Raw genomic sequence first — 7,373 nt, forward strand, 5'->3', positions numbered from 1 at the left:
TTAAAACTGCTGCAAATCTAATCAGCAAATGGCATACTGTAGACTCACCAAAGGAGAAATGCTGTTTTATTGTAATCAAGAAAATGAATGCTTTAGGGGAAAAAACACCCAGCCCCTTCAGCTTTGTAAAGTACCTTCGATTCCCAGAAAGAGCAATGAGACAGACTAGGAGAGCATTCAGACTACAAACACACAGGAACATGTTCACATTGACCTAAAATTGTGTTATTGACATAGGAAATGCAGCTAGAGTATAATAGCAGGGAATGGAAGGGAGGAGGGAATGAATGTATTTATTGTTTTTTCTCCTTCACATTATTTCCTATCCACAGATGGCAAGGTAACAGTGAAACTGGCTGGTTGGCTGCTCTGAAGGTTGGAGGCAGTCCAGGTGGTGCTTGGCACAACAAATACTCTGCTGGTACTATGGCTCCTGTCTCCTGGCCCAAAGCAGATCCCTCATCCCTCTTTCAGGAGAGCAGTAACACAGCATTAGAGATAGAGGGAATCTTTTTCCTTGACCACTTATTGTTCTGCATTGTCTTATGGGACATGACTTTAAATGTTGACCAAACGTCAACATTTGGTTGAGTGCCATTGTTCCTAAATCTTCTCTTTTGCCAGAGTCTGGTAGCTGACAGCATATGCAGACACAAGATTGCTCTAATCACAGAAAGAACATTTTCAGGAACAAAAGGAAGAATATTTAAAAGTTGGAATGCAAAATCAGAATATAAACAAAACCCACAAGTGATCTGCAGAACTGTGAATAAGGTTGTATTTACTAAAAAAAAAAAAAAAAACAACAAAAAAAAACCACCCCACAGTTCTTTATCTTACCTAATTTTTATAGGAAATTAGGTCTTTTCAAACTATCATGGAAGCTTTCAAGCATGTGAAACTTCAACTTTGATGTTGACACATCTGTTAAAGAGCAAATTCATTCTCTTGGATCTCCTCTCCTCTCCTCTCCTCTCCTCTCCTCTCCTCTCCTCTCCTCTCCTCTCCTCTCCTCTCCTCTCCTCTCCTCTCCTCTCCTCTCCTCTCCTCTCCTCTCCTCTCCTCTCCTCTCCTCTCCTCTCCTCTCCTCTCCTCTCCTCTCCTCTCCTCTCCTCTCCTCTCCTCTCCTCTCCTCTCCTCTCCTCTCCTCTCCTCTCCTCTCCTCTCCTCTCCTCTCCTCTCCTCTCCTCTCCTCTCCTCTCCTCTCCTCTCCTCTCCTCTCCTCTCCTCTCCCCTCCCCTCCCCTCCCCTCCCCTCCCCTCCCCTCCCCTCCCCTTACAGTAATTTTTCATATTAATAGGATGCATTCATGTTCATCAAGAAAAATATGCGCCCTTTCAAACCTCACAGCAAAATGCACACAGCTTTTAATAAATGTGCTAAAATGCAGTATTGGTTTATGTGCATTTTCCCAGAAAAATTACATGTGACACTTCATATTGTTGATGTGCTTCATTTCTTCTGCAAGCAGAGACAAAAATTGGATTACTGCTCTAACATTTCTCAAGAATCAAGTCCATGGTTTTGATCATGCCAGATCACCTCTACTCTGGAGGAATAAAACTGTGTGAAAAGTTGTAGCATCAGCTTAGCTCTTCCATTTGTCTCCAAGTCTATGTAACCAGCCATTGCTTTCACAAAGTCTTTTTCTTCCCAGCTGCCAAGAAAAGCTTTCTGAAAACCTCATAATCTGATTTTCCTGATAGATGGTGGTCCCTTTGGGTACATATATAATGATACCATGAAGTGCTACATGAATTTAGGAAATGAATTAGATACATCTTCCAAAAGATAATAGAAACAGCAGTAGCTAATTCAGACATCTTTCCCACCCACATTAAAGATATCCAGGCTGTGTTTTTCAATATTTGAGTAACTTCATTAAGTGATGAAAGCTGACTGATAAAGAAGCTCAGTTGCTCTAAATTAGCAGTGTGGAGAGTCACACAGCTTATGAGCTGAAACTCTTTCCAGCTCTTGCAGTCATATGTGCCTAGACTTTTATTAATTTAGGTAGTTTTGTAATTTGTGAAAAATGTCTGTGAAACAGGAAAACAGCTGTGGCTCTAAGCAGAGGACTGTGGGTAATAATTAATAGAGCTGTTATTTAGGCTTGAGAGTACTCAACAGCTGAATAGATCCAAATCTGTAAAACATGAATTCAATTAATATTTTTGTCTTATGTTTTGGCCACATTCAAGAGGGTTGAGCAGAGCAAAAGACATAGCAGAGCTCTTTATTTTTCTAGTCAAAGCACTTATTCTACTGGCAGCTGTTCTAATTAAGGATGTCTGACTAAATGCAGTTTTCAAGCTTTGTTAAAGAAAATGTTTTCTTAATGCTACATTCTGATTTGTCATGCCTGCATACAATGGTGCAGATGGGCAAGTCCTGCGGCACCAACATCCAAGGATTTCTGCAGGGATTCAGCTGTCCAGAGCTGTCAGTACCCAGCTGTGGAGACACGGGATTTGGCTGCTGTCAGATAGAGGAAAGGGGCAGGGGGCTCCCAGCAGTCTCAGGGTTCTCACTTAGGCAGATGTTGCCTTCAGGAGGAGAGGGATGTGCTCCAGCAGCTACAGCTCCTCAAGCTGCTCCCCAGTAAGAGTCAGTGGTGGAGAATGACGAGAAGGGAAAGTTTCTTTTATAACTTCTGCAGAAATGAGTTTTCAGCTGAGTTTCTAAGGGAAGCTGAGACTTTCAAAGGAATGTTTTCCCCATATTTTGAGTGGGATCTTAGACTCTAGAAATGGAGGACAGCAAAGGTGGATTTTATATCAGTTTTGAGTAATGGATGCATGAGGCTAATTTGTGTTATGCAGCAGTAGCTCACATTTAACACAGCAACCTGGCTAAATTTCTTAGCTGTATCTGAGTTAAAAAAAAAATCTTCATTAGCTAAATCCCTGTCAGCTTAAAGTCTTAAAGGCATTTTTTTCAAATCTGAGATTCAGATCTGTTGCTCTGATAGTATATAATCACAGGTTGACTAGGAGTTTTCTTTTTCCTAATCTTCTCTATTTTCACACGTACTCTTAACCACTTTCACAAGATAAGACTTGTCTGCAATTGTCTCAGCTCTATCACAGCTGAAAGTTAATCCTATTTACCTTCCACAGCTGTGGTTTTCTTTCAGAGCAGATTATATGTTTATGGAACACCAAGGACTGCAAATTTCTTGTGTATTTTGTTGTTGTTGCTGTTGTAATTGTTGTTGGTTTTTTCCCCTGCCCTTTTAATCAGGTTTTCTACTTCTGCTGTTACTCATCACGTTCTTCACTCTACACTCAGGAACAAATCCAGGTAAGGCTAGGGATAATTTGTGGTAATAAATCTGCACAGGAAACCCCAGACAGCAAAAGGAGTCTTTAAACTGGTGAGAAGATGGCTACAAGCTCTAGAGCTAAGTAAACATTTAGGTTCTTCATTTCCCACTGAAATATTCTGATGATCTAATAGCCCAATTAAATTGCCATGGGACCTTAGAATTCTCATTAGTTGCACCTGATTAAAATAAAGATTGATTTTCCTGCTTTTTTATCTACAAAGATATTTGGACTGATAAGGTGTACCTGATACTGCTAATAAACAGAGAACTAAGTGTTCCAGACCTCTTCAAAGCCAGCTGCCCTTAAGCACTCCTGCTTAACTAGCTCAGCGTGGGATTTATCTGCCATTTTCTGAAGAATCAGCTGCCAATAGTAAGAGAAGAATATTGAAGCACAGTGATTCTGGAGAATGAGAAGAGGTGAAGTATGTCTAACTGTTCAACTATTGCACTAGAGTTAGTTCCAGTTTAGATGTTTTGGGGTTTTCATCTCAGTTTATCCTCAGCCCATTAATCTACAGATCATCCTGAGCTCAGGTCTTGTAGGCAGGGAGTCTAATGGTGCTTACCTCTTCTGTCAGGCATCAAAAGCAATGAAGTAAAGGATTTTTTTAAAATATAAATTCAGAAAAATACAGAACTTTATAAAGGTGTTGTTGGTTGGTGGTTAAAGAAATATCATTATTTTCATTGAATAAAATATGTTTGAATAGATGAGGACAAAATATCTCCAGTATTTCATGTCGTGGTGGATAAGCTGTGCTTGCAGTTTCTGGCTGATATATAAAAGAGGGCTGCAGGTCTTCACTGTTAGAAAAAACTAGGAAACAAAATGACTGCTTAAAGAAATGTAAGGAGGATATAAAGGGCTTAAGTTTACATGGAAGTATGCAAAATTCTTCCTCTTAACTAGCAGAATCTTGCACTGTCTCAGTTACCCCAAAGGATCTCTGCTCAGGTTCTGAAGTCTTTCATCAGCTGAAGATTTCAGCACTTATTTGGAATAAAAAAATACCGCAGTAACAGCAAGAAGCCTTGGTAGGGTGAGCTATTCAAAAAGGCAGCCTGTGAGCTGAATGATGACAATAAAAACCACCTGGTACAACAGTCATAGAAGGAATCTCCAGAATGCTTAAGGGCAGAATTTGTATGAAAAAGCTCTCTGGTGACATCAGGTAAATATTTGTAGTATAACACAAAAAGTTTCCAGAATTGCTGTAATGGCACAAAAGACTTAATTGTTTTTCAACCTTTATGTGTGCCACTTAGCTTTATTGGTGCCAACAGACCTAAAGAATTGTCTCAGAAGCCTGAGATATAAGGTCTCTTCCACAAATGACCCACAAATAAGTGAAAAGCTCATTTGATAGAGTGCCAGTCCTGAGTATGAATTCTCTTTTCTTTTAAAAACCAAAAAGATATGTACCAAACTTCCCTTTCTGATTTCCCTCATGAAACATTAGGAGGAACACTAGTACCCAGGGGGAAAGATAAAGACAGCTGTGCTGGCGTTTAAGCTGGCAAAACACTGCAGTGGGAATACACTGCCCTAGAGAAATTTATGAAATTTGTGTATCCAGATTAAGTATATCCCTTTTATTGTTATGGACTGTCTCTCAAGCTGTTTGAAATGTTTAACTGCTTACTATTAAATGAATGTGCTTGCCTTTGGGGAAGGCTTCACATGAAACCATGGAGCCAATAAATAAGAATTCCAAATAAAACTTGAGAAAAGTATTAGCAATTAGTCAATATGTATAATAATTTATTTCAGTTTTCCTAATAAGTCATGGGAATAGCAGATGCATGTGCTTATATCTTATGTCCCTACTGCTATTTGTACTTACCAGGAACATTTTATTAATATTGTCTATTTTCTTTACTAGTTATTGTATACATATGGAATTGGAATTCCTTTCCAGGGAGTGTCCATCCATTCTAAGAGCACAGAGCTTTTATGTAAATGTGTTGAAAGGGGTTTCATAGCTTGTTTTTTGTGACATGTCTGAGGTGATAAAAGTCCTACCTGATTTTATTGCACAAAATTTTTGATAAATGGCAGTTGGCAGTCAGGTATTCAGTGGATGGAGAGAATGAAAGGATGTGATAAAGAGCTCTGTACTGTGGTGCCACTGAGTTGCAGGCTGGCAGGACAAGCCAAAAGAAACTAGAAATGTAGGGGAAAAAATAGAAAAATATATATTTAATTTTGATTAGCTGAGAGTCACAGAAGGATGCTGTAACCTCTGCTTGGCAGTGTTCACCTTTTGGTCAGAAAATGGGAGTGTGTGGGATGATTGTACTGGCAGGAATCAAATCCACCATGATTACAATTGCTTAAGAAACTATCAGGCTTCTGTAAATAAATACTGTGACATCGCTGGGCATTGATTAATGTGATTATGGAGAGTATTTAAAGTTGGTCAAATCAATCAAAAAAGACCCTGTATTTCAGCATCTCCACACAGTTGGAGTGGATCCTGGTCAGCTCCTGGAACATCAACCTTTGATTGCTGCTGTTTCCTTTTTTTCTCCAACTGTGATTCCTTTTTCTCTGTTTTGGTTGTCTTTCTTTTCTTCATGCATTTGCAAGGGATTTGATTTAACTCCTCTCCACCCAGCCACCTAGCAGCACTATATTATTGTATCTCTGTGTGTAAACGTGGTTAAAATAGTGGTGGTTTGGCCCCACCACCCAATATGTGTGCCTCCAACAGGAAGGATACAAAAGAGAATGAGCTCTAGAGAGAGGAAGAGGCTTTCCCCAGCTTTCCTTTTTTTTTTTTTTTTTTTTTTTTTTTTTCTTGTGAGCACTGAGCTTGTTCTGTCTTCTGGGAAGCATATGGCACTCCAGTAACAGGAACAGTTCCAGACTGGATATTTTCAACCTGTGCCCTGTGGGATGCTGGACATTGATGGAGTATTTTCAAGAAGTCTGGGAAAGTGCCTTAAATGAGATCATCACCTGCAGACATCAATTTCACTGTCAGTGCATCCATACTTTCTATGGAAAAGTCTGAGATGTCCCTGCTGGTGTAAAAGTGTTGCATGCAGCAGGGCTTCAGGCCTTGACTCCATCTTGTACCAGTGAGATAAACTCTTATGTTAAAGTCTTGACGTTAACCTTGAAAGATACAATGGCAAGTCTAGCTGATCTTCTTTCTCAGGAACTTTTCCAAAGCTGAATGGATGTCTATTCATATCACAATCTTTTGGTTTTATACACGTGGGAGTTAGCCTTGGCCTAGGGTGAATGCGGCATAGGCAAGACCCTGCAATGCTTTGCATTATTTGCAAAGAAGATTGTTTCTTGTGGAATTGCTTTAAAGCATCCCTGTATAAGTAGTAAGTGGAATTGTGTTTCCTCAGATCAATCTGATTTGCATGATTCTAAATCAATTTTTTTTTTCGGAATATGAGAAATCTTCCCAATATAAAGAAGCTGGGGAAAGAGAAGTGTGCCTTCATTGTGTTTCTCATCCTCTCTCAAGTACATTGAATGCTCCTACATCCAGGTGAGTTGCTTTGGCTCATCCTGCTTAAATACCCAGCTGGACTATGTTCTGGTCTGGCAGCCTCAGCAGCCTAGAGAATCCATCTAGCTGAGAAGAAATTTCAATAGTTTACAGCAAAATACTGTCACAAGTCAAACACTAAATCTCAGTTTTCTAAATTGGAGTTATCTTGTGTTTCTGGTTTTCTGTATGTACTCACCTGTTCATAAAAATGTGTTCACTGTGAGACCACTCACATTTATTTAAGACTAAGATATTTGCATTTTTTCTGTAATATCATGAGTAGGAAGTGCATACAATATAGATGCACTGTTTTAATTTCTGTGATAACATTGGTGGGATTTATTTTTTAAGAATAGGCAGAAAGAAACATGATGGTAAATTAAGTTACAAGAACTTTCACATGAGCATTTTTCTAAAACATATTAAAAATAAATGTTGTTGTCTAATTTTCTTTTAGATGGCTAAATCTTTAGATCTTGTGCAATAGTATCAATAATGTATTTAGTTTCTTGGATAAGATAATGTTC

The sequence above is a fragment of the Vidua macroura genome, chromosome 1 (assembly GCF_024509145.1).
Source record: "Vidua macroura isolate BioBank_ID:100142 chromosome 1, ASM2450914v1, whole genome shotgun sequence".
Taxonomy (NCBI): domain Eukaryota; kingdom Metazoa; phylum Chordata; class Aves; order Passeriformes; family Viduidae; genus Vidua; species Vidua macroura.